General features: G+C 41.6%; 1 protein-coding gene and 1 long non-coding RNA gene across 6 annotated transcripts in view; one reads left to right on the forward strand and one right to left on the reverse strand.

Annotated features, from left to right (window-relative positions):
* The window catches only part of LOC136993398 (uncharacterized), a 37,183-nt gene extending 33,048 nt beyond the window's left edge, over positions 1 to 4,135 (reverse strand). For 2 of the 4 annotated variants that reach the window (XR_010885671.1, XR_010885668.1), the window contains exons 1-2: positions 4,064 to 4,119; positions 3,475 to 3,582 (exon numbers count right to left, since the gene is read on the reverse strand). This is a non-coding gene — a long non-coding RNA (uncharacterized lncRNA). Of the gene's footprint in view, positions 1 to 3,437; positions 3,583 to 4,063 lie in introns of all 4 variants that reach the window. The other 2 variants (XR_010885669.1, XR_010885670.1) reach the window with 2 other exon arrangements.
* Positions 4,136 to 4,509: 374 nt separating this feature from the next.
* The window catches only part of CTDSPL2 (CTD small phosphatase like 2), a 45,404-nt gene continuing 28,004 nt past the window's right edge, over positions 4,510 to 21,909 (forward strand). Inside the window, exon 1 of one of the 2 annotated variants that reach the window (XM_067305196.1) lies at positions 4,510 to 4,555. The gene's annotated coding sequence lies outside the window, so the exon portion shown is untranslated. Of the gene's footprint in view, positions 4,556 to 21,651; positions 21,687 to 21,909 lie in introns of those variants that run through there. The other variant, XM_013942621.2, reaches the window with a different exon arrangement.

Here is a 21,909-nt window from a genome sequence, read left to right on the forward strand (position 1 = left end):
TCAGCTTTGGTTGCAAAACCTCTCATACCGTGAATTTGTCACTGAAAAAAGTAATTCAGATCCCGTCCCTAGAATCTGTTGATTACTGTATTATCTCAGCCTTTATAGAAATGAACCAAGGAAAGTGATTAACAGCTCTCAAGATGTTCTTACATTCTCACAAGGAGAAGTATACGCAATGGAGCGTCTTCCTATCGTACAAGGTTTTCTTTTATATAAATATATTTAATACTACTATTTTGTTTGCATATTGGAGAACAGCTGGATCAAAATGTTATTTTACTTGAAGAAAAGGGGAAGGAAGGCTTGTGAGGTCCCTAGTTCTTAGCAGAGTCTATTCCACTGTTCAACACCAGCCTCTCAAGAAATTCTGTATCTGACAACTTTGAGCTTCATCCATATTATGGAGAATTTCACCATGCCAGAAATCGAGCTGTCAGTTGTCACCTTTATCCCAGGATATAGGCAGCACTTTAAATCCTCTGGAACCCAAGTATAGCACTCTGAGGAGTAGGTCCAAAACATTTAATATGATCAAAAATTTTGCTGGAAGAAACTGAAAAGAAGTGAGATCTGGTGCTTCCAGTAACTTTCAGTACTGTGGAGAAATAGTGCGCACTCTGCAGTAACTAGAACTTTCTAACTGATAATGACTTTCTAATTGATATGGAGGAAGGAAAGGAGGAGAAAGCCAAGGGGAAAGAGCCTCATGGCAGGTGAGATGCTTGGAGCATGGTATGCTTAAGCATACCAATACTTCTACAGAACAGCACTGTTTTGTCTTAAGGGGGGCATATACACCTATATACGAGAACGCACTGGAATCTTCTAGCCAGCTAGAAACAAGGCTATGGTGTTATGCAAAAACTTCATACTGACACAGAAAGCAGAATACTCTAACTCCTCAACCCGTATTAAACTCTTCCCAGGTAGCAGCAATGGGATCGCTAGTACAGACATTCCACAGTTTAACTACCTAAAACTGGACTTGATCACTTCTGCATGTACGTTTCCATCCACAGGGGATTGTTTCATGACTGTAAATTCTTCAAAGATGCACTGTGCCAGATCAGATGTACATGTAAGTCCATTTACATTTGTGTTTGCCTTTGTTTCTGTATGAGGATAACAGTACATATGAATTCCAGTTCCTGTTAGCTGAAGTACAAGCAGTTAAAACAGTGAGTCTGTAGCTGCTCCTGGGCAGACAGATTGGATCACAGGCATCTAGGCACAAAGAGGCAAACACAGCCTAGTAGCTGCTTTTCATTTAACTCAAGTGCACAATTCTATTTACCCAATAAACAAGTTATTTCTTTCAGATAAGCAAGAGAAACAACAAATATTGGAAATAGGTCATTTGAAAATTTTAAACCTAAGTAAGATCTGTTTTGTTTACACAACAACTCTCTCTCATAGTCAGGTCACAGTATTTTCCCTTTGGCAAAGTAAATAACATTAAATTGCCATGCTTAGGGTAACAGCTGGAATCAACAAGTGAAAAAGGATGTTGAAATACTGGAGAGAAATTAAAGAAAGGACCCCCAAGTTATCCAGGGAATAAAACCCTCTCCCCCAGAAAACAAAGCCCAGCAGGCAAGACCTAAGAACGCACTGTCTTCAGCTTATGAAACGGATATCAGAGGTGACCTGATCACTGCAGGTAGGTCCTGACACATGAAAGAAAAACTCCAGCAGTGCGTGACTTTTGATTCTCTCTGAGAAGTATTAGATGTAATAGCTGGAAGTTAAACTCAAATGTGAAATAAAATATGAGTCCCTAACTGCAGACATTTGAAACTGCTTATGAAGAGAAGCTGGTGGACTCACCAACACTTAATCTTTACAATGAATAGGGAAGTCACCCTAAAGCACGTCATTTTAAATGAGAACATAAACACAAAGCTAATGGATCACCAAGACTTCAAAAAGGCAGAAAGTTGGGGGAAAATCATAAAATATGAAGAATGACTTTTCAAACGATCAGAGTATAACATTTCAAGAATGTGCAACACTGCGGGCAATTGTACAGTTTTCCCCCTCAGTTTCTCTATAAACATTCACCTAGAATATTTCAATCTGATGGAATCCCTGAAATCCACCATCAAAAAAAAAAAACAACAAACCAACCCCACCGTTGCTGCCAAAACATGAACCTTTTCTGTGAACTTAGTACACACTCTAAGCTTCTAATGCCTGATGTATACACACGCAGACACAGCATTATTGAGTGTTTTCGTATTTTACACACAGAGAACTAATATTCTTTTCCTGGTATAAATTATAATCTGGGGAACAGTTACAGTAGATGGACACTTGAACTTCTGTCTTCATAGCACTGTCAATTAACAATATGACTTCACATTTATTCCCACCTGACATATGGCAAAGCTCACAAACCTTCTGGCTCAAAATCCTTTCTCAGACACTGCTCAGAGCCAGGTGATTTGAGGATGGCCCAAGACCTCTGGCAGAAGATATATTTAAGTAATCTGCAGTCCAGAAAAGCACAGTTCTCATTCCTACCCAGGCCAGTTTGAACCCTGAGTCATACGTTTTAATCTCTCTTCTAAATGGTTTTTGGCTTTCTTTATAAAAGCATTAGAAAGTTTTGGTATCCATACAAATATCTGCTTGCTTTGAATCTTGGTTTTGAGCCTGAATGATTTCCTCTGCCGATTAGTTTCATTTTAATTGCATACTGTTTGAAAAAGTATTTCCACCTACCATTTTTTAAAACTCCCACTTTTTAAGTATCATTTAATGTCCTCTTAGGCTTGTATTATGAAACATCACAAAGTTATCTTGCCATACTAGTTCTTCTTAATGGACTGACAAACAATCTTAATTAAGTTTTAACATGCCCAAGCTAACTTTTTTCACAGCTGATCATACAAAAAAAATTCAACTATTATGCTTTGTTAGTGTGCTTAGAAATACTTTAGCGCACTAAAGGAATAAGACCACCTGTTCTGAATGAGGGCTACACTGCTTCCACTATCTCTTTTATTACCTCTTTCCTTAAGAAACTAGGGTAGAATTAACTTCATAATGTCTTCTGCTAAAGAACGCTAGAACCCTAGGACACAATTCTAAAACAAGTCATGGCAGCAGATGTGGTTCAGTTTAACAAGCCAATAAATACGTTAACTCACTGGAGAGCTGGGTCTTTTCTAATAGGATCCTGGTTTAAAATCTAAAAAGAGGGTCAATAGGTATTAGAAGACAAAAAACACACAATACTTGCGTGGGCTTCTCCCTACTTCCGCTAAAGTACAGGGAATGCAGATAAAAGCTACTTTTACAGAAACGTTCCATTTTCTGCAATACACCGAGAAGTTGCCTCAATGTCAGAAAACACATTAATCTCAGGAAACGAGGTCTTTTTGAAAAACGTGGTGGATGAACGGATCGCAAAGAGAAAGAAACAGACGCACAAGTTCAGGAGCACGTAAAGTACACATCCAAACTCACTACGCATCCGCTTCTACTTCCCTGCACAATTCGCTCGAGCTGCTTCGTTAAGCCGTTCAAACACCAAAGCTCGCAACACCTTCAGCGTTTAACACCGTGAGAGGCTGCCTGAAAAAAGGAAAAAAAAAAAAAAAAAAAAGTGGAAATAAAACTTGGTGCTCGAATCCACAGGCGTGTCCACGCGGCAACGCAACCCACAGAGCCGCCGCTGCCTCACGAGGGGGGGAAAAGAAGGTAAAAGCGACAAGAAACCGAGCGCGGGGAGGCGGCGGCCCCCGGCAGCCCCCGGCCCGCAGGGAGGGCGGCGGCGGCTTCTTCCCGCGGGAGCTGCTCGCTCCCCAGGGAGCGCAGGGAAACGCTCCCGCCGCCCGGCCCAGCGCCCCCCGGGGGGGCCCCGCGGCGGCTCCGCACCCCCCCCCCCCCCGCTCGCGGCCGGCCCGGCCCGGCAGCAGCAGCAGCAGCGAGCGCGGCCGCCTCCGCCCGCACGTAAATAAAGGCCGCTAACGGCCCGCGCCGCCGCGCGCCTCGCCTCAGCCTCGGCCTCAGCCTCAGCCCCGGCCCGCGGCGGGACCCCCTCGCCTCGCCTCACCTCACCTCGCCTCGCCTCAGCGGGGCCGGCGCGGCGCCTGCTCCGCGAGCGGCGCCCTCGCCCCCGGCGCTGCCTCCCGGCCGCGGCGGCGGCTCCCGGCCCGCGGGAGAGGCGGCGCGGCGCGGCCCGCTGCCGAGCGGAGCGAGAGGCGCAGCGCGTCCCGCCGGCCCGGGGCGCCGCTCGCCGCGCGAGGCCCCGCTTCCCTCCTTCCCGGCCTGCCCCGGCGCCGCCGTCCCCGGGCCCCCCTCCCCCGGCCGGGCTGCGCCTGCGCGGCGGCCCCTCTCCCCATCCGGGTCCCTCCGTGCGGTGTAGCAGGTCGGTAGGCGGGAAATGGCGACTGGCTGCTGAGCGGCTGCGGAGCGCCGAGCCCCGGCGGCGGTGTAAACACAGCGGCGCCCGCCCGGCGCGGCCCGGCCCGGCTCGGCGCGGCTCGGCGCGGCCGCCGGACGCCCGGACCCCGGGGCCCGCCTGCTCGGCACCCCGCGCCCGCAGGTAACGGAGGCGGCGGCGGCGGCTCGGCCAGCGCGGGGTCCCAGCCGGGGATCAGGTGGGGAGAGGCGGGGGGCGCCCGCCCGCGCTCCCTCCCTCCCGCGCTCCCTCCCGCTCGCCGGCGGAGGAGGAGGCCGCCCTGCCGCGGCCGGAGCGGGGGCGCAGCCCGAGCCGGGGCGGGCCCGCTGCCCCCGGCGGAGGCGGGCGGCGCGGCTGTCACCCCGCGCCGACACCCCTAGGCCGAGGCCTGCGGGGGCCTCCGAGGCCGGGCGCCCCCCACCCCGTCCCGTCCCGCGCCGGCTGCGGGGGGGCGCCGCTCCGCCGGCGGCATCCCCGCCCGCCGCGGGCCTCCGGACGGGCCCGGAGGAGGGTGGCGGGGGGGGGGGGGGGGAAGGAAGGGGGGTCGCCGCGGCCCGGGCAGGGGGGGACGACGCCAACTTCGCCCGTCACCCGCGGCTCCCCCGCTGCGGGACCCCCCCCCCCCCGCCCCGTCCCCCGTCCGCGCTGGGGAGGGCTGCGCACGGCAGCAGCTTGTTGCATGCCACATTGATTACCCGCTCGGAGCGCTGCGCAAGCCTGTTGCTCGATTTTATAACAGTTGGGAGCAGCGCTCGTTATTTCGCCGTAACTGTTTTGGTGAATCCCGACCTGCCCGGCGTGTTTTCTCCTCTCTGAAGGCGGTTACAGCACTTGCTCTGGTCCCAAGCCTGTGTTTTCTTGTGGTGGTTTTTCGTAGCCCTCCGCTCGCTTACGGTTCGCTTTCAGAAGCAATTCTGAGGTTGTGTTTATGGAATATGTCTTCCCTGATAAAAGTTGTTCCTGCTGTTACAATCCGTGAAGAGGATCTCCAAGTGTAACTATTACTGCGTTGCCTTGGGCAAGTCACAGCCGCTTTTGCCATTTCTCCATCAGTAAAATGGGGATAATAATACCTCAGAGAGTTGTTACAAGAAGTAGTTAATGTTTGTAGAGGGCTTAAAAGACCTAAGTGTTATTAATTAAGCCTCGTGACACATTAAGGTAAGAGTTAGTGAACCAGGTTTACACATGGATGAACTGAGGCAGGAAGAGATTATGATTTAGCCAGAGTAACATGCTGGATCTGTGACAATAACAAAAAAACAAGTTGTAACTACTTCACGCTGTAGGCACAAGTGAGCAGTTCTCTATAACAGATATACTTCCAAGATTATTTCCCCACCCTTGCCCTCGTCCCCCCCCCCCCCATCTGCTTCAGAAGGCTTTGCCTGTGTGGCTTCTAGCTGAATGGGTAGCTACAAGGACACTTGTGGCTTGCCCACTTAAAAGTGCTTCAGCAGTTTTCGTAACAAGATATATGTTCTAGGATGCAAGCCAAATCCAGACTTAAATTCCATAAAACATCCTCCACTTTTTCCCCGAAAACATTGTGTGGAACTTAGTTAAGACTTGATCCTGTTCCAGTCAGTGGAGTACACACTGAAGCTGACATTCCTGTTTCATCTGAGAAAGTTGTTTCATTAAAGAGAGGTCTCTTGTCATTCTGTCCCGCAGATTTAGTGGTGCAGTTGAATCATTTTTCTAAATATGTAAGCATTCCAAAAGTGTTGTAGCTGTACGTGCATTTTTCATAATTTAAAGGTAACTTTCCATCTTCATGCTTCCATTCTGAGTGTTGATAACATCTTCCCACTGTGTTGATTCTCCAGCACACTGGCATGACACTATTGCAGGCTGAACAGCATTCTTAAGTACTTAAATATACCAAATTTGAAAGGAAACTTAGTCTCCATCTAACAAAGTTTTTCCATACTGTATTGGCATTTATTTTTCTTTGATTGCTTCTCATGCTACTGAGGCTGACACCAACAAAACTAGTATTGCCAAAGACTTAAAAATTGCATTTTCTTCTCTGACAGTTCTCTATACAAATATTTCATTCTTACAGAAGAAATTTTCATAGGTGTAAGTGGAGTAAACAAATGTGTACAACTGCTCAAAATTAGGAGGCAACACTAAAAGTCAAATTGAGCTGTTTTGACAAGAACTTTCAAGAGAAGGAAAAGCAGAATGCATCAAGTAGAAATGAAATTTGGTATAAAGTTAAAATTAATGTACATTTCTAGACATATGTATATTCTGACAGAAGCTTGAGACTTCTTGACCTTTAGATGACTGAAAGTTCCAGCACATCTTCGCAATGATTTCAAGTTAGTAATTAAAGTCAATGTAGTTGTAAATCTCTAAAGTTGCCTTTTCCAATTTATGGGCTTGCAGGTCTTCCCTATTCAAAGGGCTGTGCAAGGTCTTCCCTATCCATGTGCTTTCAGCTTGGTCTCCCTAGGGAAGCCAATTGCTGTGCATTATAGTTTTTGGACTTTGCTAACATCAGTCTGCTATCCCAGACTTAAAGGCTACCAATTCCCCCCGCACACACCTGCACTCCCCATTTGTGATTGCACCCTCATTCCATACTTCCTCAGGACAATTCCTCTCAAAGTGCCTTTGATTCATTACTGTGAATGGATAAGATATGATGGTTCTTACTCTTACTAGCTCAGAAAGTAGAGGACTAAGTCTGAATGGAATTCATTTATTTGCTAGCAGCTTACATTACTAAAGTGTTGGCACCAATCTCTTGTTTTAAATGGAAGATTGTTTTTCATGTATTGTATAGGAAACATTCATTTGATGTTTATACATCCCAATGAAGTCTTCAGAAAATGTACATGTACACCATATAATTGCATAGCTGATTAATCAAATTCATAATGAATTATGATTTTAGGGCAGAATATCTAAATTGAATCATGCTGCTATGATACTGTAGAGAAACAGTAAGCTCCTTACAAGCTTGTTTAAGAGTAGCAGTCTCATTCACATAGACTTTAACAGTGTCAGGCCTTGTGGAGTGCTTTAAACTTAGGTTAATTTGCTGAAGTGTAATGTCAGTTGCTGTGTAGTGTATCACTTCGGATTGCTTGTGAGAAGAAACTCGCATACATTGAGATACTTGAAAATAAACCAATCTAACATGTTTACATGCTGAATTGCCTAAATGGCCATTATTTAGTTTTTAAAAAAATAAATATTTTACATTTATAGACAAAAACATTTTCAATAGCACTTGAAAAATTAAGTACAAGAATGTGCATGTCTAAAGCAAGCAGTTTTAGAGGTTGAGTAGCAGATTCCCTCTATTTTTTAAATAGATCACTTTTCAGGAAGTGCAGTTTCAGTGATTATTTTGAGTAAGATCCTCTTGCATATGGCAAGTAAGTGGTTTTTTGTTGATTAACCTAATGATCTAAGGAAAATACTTTTGTCAGGATGGTCTGGCACACAAAATAATGAATTGGGTGTCGGAAGCCTGACGTGTATTCCCATCTCTGCCACGTGCTGTCAGATGTATAATCTGAGCTACGTCCTTTATTGCCTCAGTTTCACTATCTGATAGTATTTATGATAATACTGAGTTCTACCAACAAGGCAGTGGGAAGCAGTGTTAAATCAATGCAGCTGCACTGATATCTGCTGTATTGCAACAGAAAGACTATAGCTTCCTATGGGGAAAGTTTTATGAGAGTCTAGCCCCAATGAGATTTGCATGCATCTAGCTAAAACAACTCTAAAGTCAACATTTAGGAAGCCACCTATCTATTGCATTAGATCTGAGGAGGATCTTCTATCAATTAAGTGACATATTTGCATATTAAATAGACAGTGGAAACTGGGATTATTCCTAACAGCCCTAACTCCCATCTAAATTCAGAGATTTTTTGTTGGTGAGGAATCAAGTTAAGATTACACAGATTAGAGGGCATAAAACACTTTATAGTTTTAAATTCATACTTGTTATATCATTGTAGCTTTAAATATAACATTATCATGAAGATAGGTTTCACTAAAAGGAGCTGGTAACTTCCCAGTATGCTACACATACTTACTGAACACTATTAAAAATGTGTTCTGTTACCCATTACCAACATACCAAGTGTAAGTAACAGAAAAAAGTTGCAAGATTCCAGAACATTTGTAATAGAAATTTACCTGTAAGAAGTTTTTCATTATATATATATATATACACACACAGTGTTAACATAAGAGGAATGCCATTATTAGCAGAGTGAAGGCTCAGAAGGTGGTACTGTAGGGCATGTTAGCATCCTTGAAGCCCCATGTGAAAGAAAGGGAACTTGGCCTTGTTTAGGCTAGGTTTAGGAATAGCTAATTTAAGTTTATAAATTAACAAGAAGTCAGTTTAGTCAGAGCAGGTGTTTTAAGCAATTTAGCTTTAGCTGTACTGAATCAGTCAAGACCATAACTCAGCTTACTTTAGGCTATTCTAAAGTATGATTGCTTTGATTCCTCCTATATTTCAAGAGGTGCTAATTAGAGGAAGGCAGGTAACTCAATCTAAGGATTAGACTATACCACAAGGACTTTACTGGCACAGTTATACCAGCCTAGTTAGTGGTAGAGCCTCTTGCCACAGAGGAAATCCTTTTGCCAGCACAAGTTGCATTTGTGCATACTAGGAGGCTTGTTTCCCTAGCTATATTTGACTAGGGGGAAAAAAAACCTCACCCCTCTCTTTGTGTTTCTAACAGATAGTGTTGTACTGACAAAACTTCTAGTTTAGACAATCTAACATAATAGATTTCATTAGTCTAGATAGAGCTTCAAGCATACTCAGCATCTGCTATTAAGATGCAGGGCTGAAGGTGCTGGAACAAAGTCTAATACAAATATATTTGTTTCTTACCCCATGTGGCAGGATTTTGCCTTATCCATTGTAGTTTTCTCTGGGTTTGCTCTTCTGCAGTTTACCTCTTACTGCTGGTATTTTTGAAGCATTCACTATTTCAGGAAAGATTGGGCTGACTTGGGTTAACAGAACTAGCTTCTATATTCTCCTTTGTATTCTCTATTTTTTCCAATATCCTTTTAAGTATCCTCTCACACTAGGTAAGGCTACCTCAGTTGCCTCTCTTTCCTCCCCTTCCTGGGAACTTCTCTCACTTTACTATCCTAGGGGAGCTCATTTAGCTAAACCAGACTTCCTTTTATATGAAATAATGGTTTTGGGCTGTGATGCCTGGTCACCTGATTCAGATCCATCACCTGGGAGGGAGATAAATCCTATAGGTAGGGCTAAGCTCATTTTCTTTTAAAAACACAGCTAACTGTGATACATTGCTTATGCTGCAGTTAAGTGCACCTTGTCTGCAGTATATATGTCTTAGAAATGTTAAGAGAAGAACTTCTGTCAGAAGATAAGAAATAAGTCAAGGGAATTAGTGAAGGCTAGTTATGAGTAGTAGTTACATGAGCAGCAATTATATTGCTTCTGTGTTTGTGGAAGAAAAGGATAATATTGCCTGAAATTTTAATATTGGTTTTCTGAAAGCAATATACAGGAAGCTAAGGAGATGATTTATAAATAGAAGAAATATCTATAAGAATGTTAAAGGTACTTACAGGCTTTGCATACACTAGATTTAGATATGTTATATTTGAATTACCTAGCTCAGTTTATTTGACACCTTCTTAAACTCTTGTCAAGAGCAAGCAGTTGTAGTTAAATCAATTTTAACATGATTGGAAGAGCTTGCTCGTTTTGCTTATCAAGACAGAACCTATGAATATTAAAATAAGTAAACAAGAAAATTGGTGGAATCTTGATACTTCTAATTTATGTTCTTAAAAATATAGATTTGGAAGAAGCTTCTGAAGAGCTGAATATAGCCAAAGTGATATTCTGAAATAACTTTAATTACTGGATTTAGAGCTCCCGAGTTTTGTATTGCTTAGGGACTAGAAAGCTTAGTAGCACTCTTAAGAAATAGTGTTTGAGAGCCCTGTTGGAGAAACAGGGTGTATAGGTATGGTTTCAGGTGAAGCAGTATCATGCTTGATTATGCTGTTGGAGTTCTTTGAAGATAATTCTTTTTTGATAGTGGATTGGTTTATTCTGTATCTGGAAAATGTTTGATAATGTTCAACCTCAAAGATTAATAGTCAATACAAAAGTGTCCTGAATCAATAAACATAACAGGGTTACACACTGTAAGAGAGTTTAAGATTAGAAAATAAACTTCTATCATCATGGTCAATGCTTTCAAAGTTAAACAGTTATTGCATGAGTATCACTCTTCGTTCTTTCTCCTCTTAATGTATTGTCTGTTCCCCTTCTTTTATTTTAGGTGCAGAGCAGAGTGTGTGACTGTTCATGTGCTCTTGCATATTGTTATTAGTAATTTGAAAGGCTCTGTGCTTTCATTTACAGACAGCTGATATCTTGTCAGAATTAGTAGAGTAAAGGGCTTCTTTTTGTTTGATGGTTTTATTTTTAAACCAAAGTAACTATCCTGGTCTAGTGTTGAACCAGCTTACTCAGAGTGTTGTCAAGTTACATCTGTATTAAAGTAGTGTGGTGCAGTAGGAGCAGGCTTACAGAATGAATCAGTTGGTACTGAGGACTTTATGTTCATGCTGTTTTCATTTCCAAAATTTTTAATTCAGCCTGGTCCTGTGTCTGTTAGTAGTTGAAGTATGTCTTCCAGTTTAGTTTCATCCAAAGGAATCCAGTCTCTGAGCGTACCTGTGACTACTCTCTGATGAGAACTGGAGCACAATAAATGGGGATGATCAGAAGATTTGCTTCAAAAGCTCAGACCAGATCCAGGCTCAAAAACTGATGTAGATGCATCTTTAGACATGATTTTGCCTTATGAGAAGGCAGAAAATGCCATGCCACTTTCAAAACTTTTGTTAATCTCCCTGTGAAAGGAGTGAGAAGTCCAGGGCAGCTGAGAGAGGAAGGGACAAATCTGATGCAAAAAGGTTGTGAAAGGAAGAGGGTTAGAGCCTTCAGTCAGCCATCAAATAACAGAAGCAAATCAAGTAAAACCTATAAAAAGTTTTCTGAATATCTAAAGGGATGCTTTTTCATCTTTAATTTGAATTCCATAACTTAGCTCTCTTCTTTTAAATTAATCTGGCTGGACTTTGTTTATCCTCTGTGTTCAATTAGAGGTTAAAAAGCTAGGTTCTGATTTATAATATAAAAGACTGATAAGGATGAGGAGAGAATAATTTTTATTTTTATCTTTTTCATTTTAAAGTGCAAGTTTTTAAACATTATTCTAAAAGAGTGTTGGCCCACTGTTGTGTTCATGGACAAAGATGCTCAGCAGTTACATGAATGCTGTGCTTCACATTTGTTTTCACAGCTCTGGTTCTGAGTTATTTTATTGCCGTGTTGTAAGTGTCACAAATGAGGATTTTTCTTAACCAGGTAGTTACAAGAGCAACCTGAAATAATGCACTTAGTCATCTGTTGTTTCTTGAACAAGAGAATAATGTCTGTTTTTCCTTAGGTTTGTATCCTTTGGTGCCCTCCAGCCCTCTCCTCCTCTGTAGTACCTCCAGACTCTCTACCTGCAGTATTTCAGGTCCCCCCACCTCCAGTCGCAGGATCTCCTCTTTGCTCTCCCTCCTGGTGTGCAGCAGTGTCTGCCGCGGTTTTGCTTGCTGGCTGAGCTGGAAGCAGAACGCGTGGTTGCTCGCTCACTGCCATGTCTCTGCAGAAAAGTTGACCCTTGTTTTCAGAGGTGGGCTAGGAGAGGAGGCAAGATGGAGAGTGTGTGTGTGTGCAACCAGAATGGATATGGTGTACAGACTTGGGTGGTGGCTGTCTCTCACTCGCTGCGGATACTAAAAGTGTCTGTCTTGGCTACATAGCTTTTGATTTTCAGAAAACTCATAGGAACTTAATATCTTTGAGACTTCTTTCCCTCTCCCAGATTTGGTTGATATCGGTCAGTGGGATCCACAGCTACTAGGGGAGGACTGACAGACAGGCGGATGTGGACAGTGCAGTTGTATAAGCCTTATTGTCTCTAGAAACCAGGCTTTAAAAAAATCAACAACTGTATTTGAAAAAGCTTACTGATGTTTATGCCGAGTGACTAATACTTACTCTGCAAAGAGCACAATGAGTGAATGAAACCCAGGGCATAAAATACTGTTGCTTTGAAAATTTGTGGCCAAATGATCTTAGTAAAAATAACTTGCCAAGGGGAAAAAAAAAAAAAAAAAAGACAGTTCCAAACCTGCGTTGTTTCAGTGATCATGTTAACAGAACAACTGCTCAGTTGGTGTTGGAGCAGCCGAGACTGGTTCCACAGCCTCCTGAGACAGTCTCTGAGCTGCTACGGCCCCGCTGACTGTGGTTACACCAGTAAATGAAGCAGGCCAGGACTTGCTTTCTGGTCCTGAGAGCAGGTGACATGACCCAGGTTGCATCCAGACAGCTCAGCGCTCTTCCTCCAGACCAGGGTCACCTCCTGCGTCCTGTCTGCTGGGAGCAGCCCTTGCCCATGACCTCCCTTGAGCTGTTCCTGAGCCCTGTCCGGGAGAAGACTATGCCTACCTGTGCCGGAGAGCGTGCTGGCAGTTAAACAGTTGCGTTAAGTTATATAGTTCAATGCAGGTGATCGTGATGCAGTGCTTTAACCCCGTACCTTGGGCTTACTGGTTTACTGCTACAGAGATACCCATCCTTTCCCCTGCCAGGAGTTGTGTGTCTCTATCTCACCCCTTGTTCATATGATTCTGTGCTGAAATATTTCAGTTTACTAAGCTAGCTTAAAATCGTGGCTAAACGGAGGGTTCGCTGGGTGCCCAAGCTGCCTCAGGGAGGGCGCGGGAGGACAGCAGCGGTTAGTCTGGCTTAGGCTGCCCCGGAGCCCCAGCCCGTGAGAGCAACGAACCACGTCCTGAGGGTGAGCGGTGGGGGAGATGGGAAGAGCAGCGCTGCCCGTGCTGGCTGCTGGCAAAAACGAGCCTTCCCGCTCCAGGCAGAGCCCGGGGGGAAGTTCACGGCCAGGGGCGAGCACCTCCTTAAAGTGGCTTTAATGCTGGAGAAAACATATCACTGAACTGCAGCCCATCCTTCTTGTTTTTCCTTCGGTCATAACGCGCGGTGAAAAGGCATTTACCGAAGCGGGAGGGATGTAGAGGAGGAGGTGTGGAAATTAGAAGAGAAAGTGTGCCTTCTAATTACATTAAAGCATTTTTGGATATCCAGAGTGGTCTTCCAAGATTTTGCCAAGTTGTTTCTTCAGTGCTTCTGGTGACAAACGTGTGCTCCATCATGTTCATAGAAAGCACAAAGACAACTTTCTTCCAAGCATTTCCTTGGTATTTAAGTTAATTTACAAAGATTAACTAAACCCAACGTTTTAAACAGTTTGGCACCCTTTCACCTTCGTTTGCTCAGTTCTTGGTTTCTGCTTGATGATGATGTCACGTTTTCACTTGAAAGTTCTTGTACGACTTCAAAGAACCTTTGCCTTTCCCCTTCCTGACATGTTTTCCAAAGAAAGCAAATTGCTCAAACCCCACCATCACCACCTTTCCTGCGTTTTTATACATGGTATACTGTAGTGAGCATATCGCTGTTTAGTAGCCCTTGCAGGTTATCTTTGTCTTAACTCTAACTAAAGTTATATAATGCGAACGGGTGTGAAGCGATATATTGTATGCAAGTATGTTTAGAATAAACAGTAAACTTTTTGAATGAATTTCACATATTTAAAATTAAAAAGTTATTTGTTAAAGTGACTGAGATAGAGTAGACAAAACTGGAAGCAATTAAATTGTGAAATAAGTGAAATTCAGGGTAGAATTAAAGAAGAATTGAAGCATTACAGAGTGTACAAAGATTAATTTTGGCTTACAAAAATCTTTGTTGCAGCTGATGAAATATGTTTGTAGTAATTTGTATTAATGCAATATTGTTCAGACACCTCATATAACTTTCCTCTGAATAGCCAATGATTTTTTCCTCATGGATTTTCGCCCATGACAAAATAGGAAGAAAACATTTAACAAAAGAAAATAAAATGTGTAAAATAGCATTGTTGCAATGAGATCAGACAGGTACGTTGCCTGAAACTGATTTCACTTAATTTTTTGAAACTGAACGAGATTCAAGTTCGTGAAGTCTCAATATTTTACTTTTAAAGTTGTATGTATTAACATCATGTCACTCACAAATTAGTGAAGCCCTTGAAACTTTAGCTCTTGTTTTCATATCAGTTTTAACTTAGCTACAAGCACATGTAGGCATGCACATGCACAAATTAGGAAATTAATCTCACTGTAATCTCTCAGAAATTTATAATGATGAGTTTTTACATTGAGAAGCAGACCAAAACGGGCTATGAAAAGGTTAGGTTTAAATCAGTGTGCATATGTAATGATAAATGTTTAGTTTTAAATTTACATGGACAATAACTGATTAAAAAAAGAGAATGTGCTGACATTTTTTCCAATTTTAACAGTGTCATGATTTTTTTCCTTTACCAGGAAAGCCAAGTGCAAAATGAGTGTAATAGCCCCTTACTAGGTAGAGAACATGATTTAAATTATTTTGAAAGATTATGAAGTTATATAGTTGCCCAGGGAAAAATGTTTTCCAGGGAAATAAGGATCATATTCTCATTTTAAGAGTTTTTATCCCACAATAAAAATAGTCTGTCTAGTTAAGACCAAGAGAGCAACCAAAAATCTTATCTACCTTTTAAAAGGTAGATAGCACACCTGAAAAAGTCCTATGGCATATGTGGCTGTGGTTCTGATTCCACAGAAAGATTAAGGTGAAGCAGAGCAAGATTAGGTTTTCTGATGAATTTAAGCAAAATGCAGTTCCCTTCTCCATGTAGACATTGCAAAAACTATTAGCTTTTCATAACAAACACCGGAGTTACTTCATGGCTTCTGTAGCCCAACAAAAAGTTATATTCAATAAAAGAAGTAACCAGTTAGTATTTTTCTGAGGTCAAAGTTTATCCCAACATCCTTGAAGGTCTGTTCAGGAAGTGTTTAGCAACCTGTCTATACCAGGGGTTGTAACAAGAGGGAGATGACTTCCAAAAATAGGCCCTCCGTGTGCCCAGCGGCATGGATTAAATGTCTAGGGAGCCTAATGTGTCCAAAGACAGCTGGTCCGTTCCAGATCTCGACAGGAACGGTGCAAGTTCTAGTGGAATCTGTAATCCACTCATTTAAAAGTCAAGCACTGCAAACATTTATTTCAAAACATTTTGGCTATTGGTGAGCTCCGCAGTATCTGAAGATGACTAATGTAAAATTCTAATCTTGGCAACATAAGAGATTGTAAATAGTATCATTTTTTCTTTCTGCTGTAACAGATTTTTGAGGTTTGTTTTGAAATTAGTTGTTCTACAGCTAATCCAAATCTCAATTTTTCTTTGTTGGTTAGTAATGTGACTCAAACTACAACGGCTGAACCAATTGTAAGTGTGTACCCTCGGTCACAAAGAAAAATGTCTTGGCCAGGAGGGAATAAACTTTCAGTTCCAAATGCATATGGTATGATCAAAACAAAGCCTTGCTAGCAAAGCGATGGTGCCTAGAAATATGATTGTTAGAGCAGAAAAACAAGGTAACAGAAAATCTGTTTTATGTTACGGCCAATTATAAAAGGCCTTCTTCATTCTTTGGCAAAATCTTTTTAAGAAAACATTTCTTTCAAGGGAGATACTTAAACACTGAAAGAGTTAAACTACAGTACGTGAGCATAAGACAGGCACACTGAGGAATCATGGTTAAAACAAGGAGAGTAAACCTAGGGCTTCTCTGGTGTGATTTTGTTCCGAATGAAGTGGCCGAGTAGCCTGAAAGATATGGGGGAGAAGAAAAGACACTTTCAATGAAATGAGGAGAATTTAGTGGTACCATTTGCATTGCAATTTTGTAGTTATAATTGTTAACTGTTGTTTTTATGAAATTCATGGGGAGGTTTTTTTGTAGATTTATCCAGATTTCATAACCAGACAGCAATATTTGGAGAGTATATACTGTGTGTTTTGCTGTTCTTATAAATCATTGTCTTTTTATTTTGCTCTTACCTCTACTGGCACTACTTCTAGACTTCTTTGAGTCATGGTTTCCTGGTTAGTCTCTCTAGGAGGCAGTTGCAGAAAAACACACTCGAAGGTTTGAGAAGTGTGACAAGAGTAATGTAGTATGTTGCAAACGATGAAGTACATCAGCTGGAATAAATATAATTGCTATAATCTTCTAGGGAAGGAGTGTTAGTTGGTTAAAGAAAAGCCAAGAATTTGGGGGGTGGAGGGGTGGAGGGGTGGGGGGGAGGTCTCAACATCTTTGAACTAACAGAAGTGAAGAAAGCATTTCCTTGAAGTTTGTAAAGTGCTTTGGGGCCTGTCTGGATGAAAGACTGTATGTATAAGTCATTTTCCTTGACTTTGTTGTGAGTCCAGACAGGTATACTATCACACTAGGGTTATTTGTCCCATATTTTTCTCTCCCCACCAGGGATAGACTTATCGCTTTCTATCTTTTTCCATGGGTTTCCCATGGTGACTCGGGCTTCTTTGTGCAGTATCATAAGATCTAATGTTTCTTGAAAGCATCGCTAGTACCATGTAAATGAACTTCAGCCAGCTCAATGAACACATCTTTTGAATGGGATGTTTCTTAATACGTAAAATCTGGGTCACATCACAGTAATGAAGTGTGCTGATGAAATATGACTGGTAGCATTTGTTTAAGAGGAATAACAGTTCGCAGCTTTATGTGAATTCATGACATGTCCGTACATATCTACATTTTAAACAGCATTGATCGACGCTTTTGCTTGAAATCTCAGAAGAAGAGTAAAGAACTTTCACTACCCTCTAGCCTTTGAAAAGATGTTTGGAGAAATGCTGTGGAAACAATGCAGGAAAAATAACATGGTTGTTAAAGTCAGATGTATCCCACAAAATTTTGTCAGTACACTTCATTTTGCAGTGTGAACTTTTCATACTCACTGGTCATTGTCTCCGTGATGGCAAAAGCTGATGTACAGGCATGGTTCTTCCACAAGAAGGGAGCTTTCTTGGCTTGCTTTTGTCACTTGGAGAGAGGTGTACTGTGGCAGCAGAAAGAAATGTTCTGTCCACATGTGCTGTGTCTACGGTAAGATGCTAGTATAATCTACAGCAGCAGCAGCTCTACTGTGTAAAAAAATGTTTAAAGTCCCAGCACAGCTGACAGAAGTTTCATCCTTTCCCCTTCTCTTATTATCTCACTTCTTAAAAGAAGCTCAAAGTATCCTCTGCAGCACGGTAGTGCGTGGCCAGGTAGGCTAGCAAGCTGTCTCTGCCTCTATCGATACTGCTTCTGTGGTGCTGGGAAGAGCGAGACAGTCTGTGAAATCCAGTGAGGATTTACAGTATGTGTCTGATCTGTCTGGAAAAGACTTAGGCATTACATTTAAGTGCTACAGAAATTGATGAGATAGAAAAAAATCAAATAAATAAAAAGAAATTGTTCACGTAACGTGTTCCTGTCACTCACCAAGTGACATTCCTGCCATGTGTTTAGTTGTCTTAATCCTCTAGAGCTCTTCCGGTATTCAGATTTGGAATATATAGCTTTCAGTCATGGCAATCCAGTATTAATAACAAGTGCCAAATTAATTGTAGAAGTTGTTCAACGCTATAATTTTAAATTTTCATGCCAGTTATATCTTCCTGTTGTTCATCACTATTGTTCTTTCACCATCTTAAAGTTTCTCCTGTATCAAAAAACCTTAAACCTTTTAATTATACTTGCCATTATACCTAATTTTTCTTTCAATAGTTTTGTGGAAGAGTAGATACAACAGTAGTACCATATGTGGTGGGGAAATAAATCATCACTAACTGAAAGTTGTATAGAGGGATGTTCTTGTTTAGAAGTAGGAATCATTCACCTGAATTTCTTTCTGGTAGGTATGCTGTACCAGTGCCACAGACTAATGGCAATATTTGCAGGGTAGTGAGTTTGACAACTTAGTGTGTAGGAACCCAGGAAAACAGAATGTATTTCAGCTGTAGATCTTTCAGCTGCTTCTTAATAGCTCCTTCATTACTTCATTTTCCCTAGCTCACTAATTGTTTAATGAAATTTGCATTTTGCCATGTTTTTTTCTTTTAAAGAATGAGTTTCAACATTTAAGGTCTTTTCTTTCAACTGATACTTTCCTTTTTTTTCTTCCTCTTTCTGTTTTTTTTATACATATATGTAGAAGGAATTCGGGAAAAACTTTTTTTAGGAGTTTAAAATATGATATGTATGTAATGCAGAAACATGGCTTTAATTTTTAAATGTTTGGTATACTTGCTATTAATGTATTAAAGTGGTTTCAGATTCATGATGCTGTCATAAGACTTTCGTATCAACTTTACAGGATGTAAAAAATGACATTATTGCATAGAGCGAGAATTTTAAGAGCTACAAGGTCTTGAAAGCAAATCTCCTGAAAAAAGAATTGAAGTACAGAAATTCCTTAGAATTGTTTAGTGTAATCCTATGTGCAATGAACTATAGAACTGTTTTGGCTTTGGTCTTTATCTGCTTGGCACAAACATGATAGCAATATAAGTAAGTCTTATAAGTAGCCACTACATGTGGCTAAGCAAAATATTTGGTTATACAGTAGTTTAGTCAGACTCTTGACTGTCATACTGTGCTGAAATCTGAATTGTATGTGTGTAAGGAAGGAAATTCACGTACATGTTTAGACTTGATTATTTTGACTGTGTTAAGTAGTATAGTTTTATGCTTGTTTCAGAAAAGAAACACAAATAGAATTCAAGTAAAAACTGCTCACTGCCAAATGTATCAAGCATTAGGAAAGCAAACTTCTGTCACTGAGAGGATTGTAGGTGACTGTTGCTACGTCCATTAGAGCTATTTATAACTTGAGGCTTGATACCCAGGATGTGAAATAAGCCAAAGAACTCTCTGGCAATAGTGTACAGATGAGCTGAATGGTTCCTTGCTGGATAAATACATACACACCATTGAAAAACATTAAATTGGTTCATGCTTTGTCTATTTAATTTTTGTTGCTATTCTAGAAAAGATTACGTAACTTGTAGAATAGCTCATTTTAAGTAATATTTTCATTCTCAAATCGGAATTTCAATAGTGTCAACCTTCCTTCTATGTTTTACAGTTATTTTTCTAATTCTTTACACAAACATTTATTTTTAGCATAATTTTAATTTGTACTCACTTAATGGCAGTCTTATATTTCTCACCAGAATATTTTAAAAGACTGCTGTTTTGTAAGTCACATTGTAGGATGTTTGCCAGTTCTTCAAAATGTATAAATAGCATATTTTAATAAATGTGGTTTACATCTTTGAATGTACTAAATTCCATTATATTTTTATTGTTCATTTTACTTAACTCCTAATTCACCATGGTAAATAGTTATCTGTTGTCAATCAAAAGTTTTAGTTAGCGAGGTGTTACTCTCTTCTTGCCTTTCGGAGTTTTTTGAACTAGGTAAATGAGAATTGAGAATCTCAGTTTTTGCATATATAAGCGTATGTACATATGTATATTAGGAAGTCCTGAATATTTGAATTCTGTGAAATACACTCTTTCCAGAGAGTTCATAGCAGTCTTGACTGAAAAATCAGTTTCTGTAATTGGATTAACTTGAGACTCTCATTTATCGTAGTTTGAGTGCCTAAAAAGCATTATGGTACAGAAAAAGTTTAAGAACAGCTGTTTGGTATACTTGAACAGAAAAACGGAACAGGTCCTCACACAGATCTTTGGATGGGCCACTGAACGTCTCTCTTCACCTGCTTGTTCTTCCTCTTCGTTTTCTGTCTTAAACGCTTTGTTACCCATGAGAGGACCTTTCTAGTTACTTGATAATAATCTAGTTTCTTTAGAAGCCTTCAGTGAAAGACCTTGCCAAGAGCCTGTGGAAATTGAAATATGGAGTATCAGCTGATTTTATTCTTTTACTACTTGACCAACATGTGCAGCTAGTGGTGTCTTACACTAGGATTTTCCTTGCCAATTCATGAGGGATGTCCTAAGCACTTAATCTCCGTGTAAGCTGTGCTAAAACAACGTTAAGATTACAAAATAGTGCTTAAAAAGTTAAGAAATGCTGAAACTAAGATTGTCCATTCACCCTTAATTGGCCCTTTTTGAATATATACTTGTCATTAAAAATTATGCTATATTGCTTATGAATGCAAGAGCCAGTTTAAGTTCCCCAGGCAGCACTGGTCCCGGTATTGTTTAATTTTTTTTATTCGTTTTTGTGCAGCACAAGGTTGCCTGCCAGCATGGACTGTGAGCAGGGCTGGACTCTGGAAGCGCAGGGCGTCCTACGCCGCGAGCCATGGCGGGAGCGGTGCCAGCTCCCGGGGCAGAGCGGAGCGCTGGCGCAAGCCGCGAGCGGCAGGCCCAAGCCCAGCCGCGCGCCTGCTCCATTGCACGGGCGTTCGTCGGTTCCCTTCAGAAACCGACTAAACTGGTGTAAAAATTCAGAATTTTTTTCTAATTAGCTCAGTGAGCTACCCTGGTCTCTGAGGAGGCAGACAAATTCTGGCATTAGCGTGTGGGAGAGAAACGAGGAGGGAGCAGGAGCAGACCTCTAGGTTCTCTCATACCTCGTACCATACTCTCGTGCCATACCTTAATTTCAAACAAAATTCAGATTCTGGTACCTTTGACAACTTTGCTCTAATCCTTACACATTCTTGTACCTTTTCTCATGTGTCTTTCTGATTTTCTTCCACTTTCACCGCTTCTCGACTTCCCAGTGTTTCTGTTTCCCCTTTCTCTAACTGCGGGGTGCCCGGCGGGGACGCGGGCTGCCTCGTTGCTCTGTTCCCGTGCCCCGGCAGGCCGGAGGAGTGATTGCAAACCAAAATCCCTTAAACCCGTGGGGAAAAAAAGAGAACGTTCGCTCATTGTGGGTGGCACTGGGCAGTCTGGTTTGCAGGTAGGGACGTGAAGGAGCCTAGCGTGCCGCGGCTGTCGATGCCCATTTGAAAGCGGCGGGAGCTGGGGTGGCTGAGGTGCTCACGGCTGCTGTCTGCTCCCTCTCTGCCCGCTTCGCTGTCCTGGAGATTGCTGCCTCTGATCTAACATGTCTTCTTGGAATATACAGATTGAAGAATTTTGGAGACTTATAACTTAACCAAATTTGAGGACGCTTTCAGGAAAAAAAAAATCTTCAACTCATTGATAATACTGCTAATAAAATTCCCATTTCCAAGCATGGATGGACTTCCATGAAGCTTTTCAGAGAGCTGTAAGAATATTTTTGACATGGCAAAACAATGTCGTTTTTCTCTAACTTCATTCCTATAAATTGCTAACTATTTAACTTGAAATATTGATACATTTAAACTATTTGGCTTAAAAGTTTTAATGGCCATTTTGTGTCTCGGGCTTAATTTCCTGCCAGTGTTGTGAATTAGTTCATCTCCCACATATGAGAAACCATAACTATAATAGTCCATTTTTCTGTCACC

Source organism: Apteryx mantelli, chromosome 15 (genome assembly GCF_036417845.1).
Source record: "Apteryx mantelli isolate bAptMan1 chromosome 15, bAptMan1.hap1, whole genome shotgun sequence".
NCBI lineage: Eukaryota > Metazoa > Chordata > Aves > Apterygiformes > Apterygidae > Apteryx > Apteryx mantelli.